The following is a 1,650-nucleotide window of genomic DNA, read 5'->3' as shown; positions in this document are numbered from 1 at the left end:
AAACTTTCTAAATGCCTGTACCAAGTCAGGAATATGACAGTTGTTGTCCATTTTGTTTGATGTGTTTTATCATTTGATTTTGCCATTTGATTAGGGACTTTCCGTTTTGAATTTTCCTCTGAGTTCAGTATTTTTGTGATTTTACTTTTAATTATCAATGACAACATACTAATAAGCACATCAATCTTTCAATGTAACGAATATACAATGTAGGTGCTAACCCAGGTGATGTGGATGCTTTTTAAAATACACGAAGAATGATGAGTTAGCGCTCTAAAAGGGAAATTGGTTCCATTTATTTTCATTATAATGTTTGGTGCATTTTTGCTCTTGATTTTTTCACCTTTGACCAAACACCATCTGCTAACTAGGTTAATAAACTGAAATAAGTATCGCGAACAAATGTTCAAGTGAGTAATAACAAATTTTTCTTAATAACATTGCGTTTAACAAACCATATCATTGGTTTATATATTGAATGATTTTAGAAAATATGAATTTTCATTTGTGTGTGGCTTCTTACGAAGGGCGACAAAACATAATATAGAAACCAAAAAAAAACATGAAACGTAAACCCCACCAATAATTGATGGTTAACCAAGATGTTTTGTGAGGTTAAGAAGATCCAATATCGACCTCAATCATGTTGCTCACTTTGTTGACACATTTGGTGATACATTTCATATAGTCTTGTCACAAACGATAAAAATTGGACGGAATTGAAGTTATGTCCATTGGAATAAATTTGTGGTCATTTATCATTATGATAACAGTCAACTTACTCGAGATTGCGTACGTAAATTTTTCGAATTTATGACTTCAATTGTACGGTTTGGAACCATAATACAATCTCATACCAGGGAAATCATTATAGGGGTAAATTCAGTAAAAAATCTCCCATTGACTATAATGCTAGTGTCACAAATAGAAACTGGGTGTATCTGTGACTGGGAAATGTGTTGGCCTGGAACCACACACATACAATAAACAGTACGACAAGTCTGCACGGACTCTAACTCTGGGACTAGCTCTTGTAACAAAAGACGACTCTGGTTAGCGCGATGTATAATTTAATAAGTTCAGCATGGAATACAATTGCACAGAGTTGGAACTGCTCAGTGTAATACTAAATCCAATCTGCCGCATTAAAATAACAACATAGTTTATACTACTTGTATAGACTTGACAAATATTTCTCTAAATGAGTGAGAAAATTCAATTAAGGGATTACAGAAAAATTAACACATAGATAATAATTAACAATAGAACATACAGACTTATTTATGGAATTAAAGGTTTGGCTGGTCATATACGAATAATAGATCATTTTGAAGTAAAATGTCGCTAATTGAAAAACAAATTAAAACATGAAATTAGATTAGCTTAATCTTCTAAACTTGACTTAAATCTTGCACAATAAAAAATAACAAAATCCCTTAGTGAAATATTGCAATTATAACAAAACAGTGATTTTACAAAATCTTTTACAAAATGTCCGAAAAGTCTCAAATCAAATTTTTTTGTCCATTTTTCCACTGTGACAACATGCCTCTTCTCCCACTGAAGCACGACCCCGTGCTTCGAATAGATTTAACGAAAATGTCCAAATTGTGGTAGAAAAGGTCTTGGTTGGTGCTGGTACATGCATAC

This window comes from Mytilus edulis, unplaced genomic scaffold, assembly GCF_963676685.1.
Source record: "Mytilus edulis unplaced genomic scaffold, xbMytEdul2.2 SCAFFOLD_783, whole genome shotgun sequence".
NCBI lineage: Eukaryota > Metazoa > Mollusca > Bivalvia > Mytilida > Mytilidae > Mytilus > Mytilus edulis.
Note: the sequence above shows the minus strand (reverse complement) of the source record.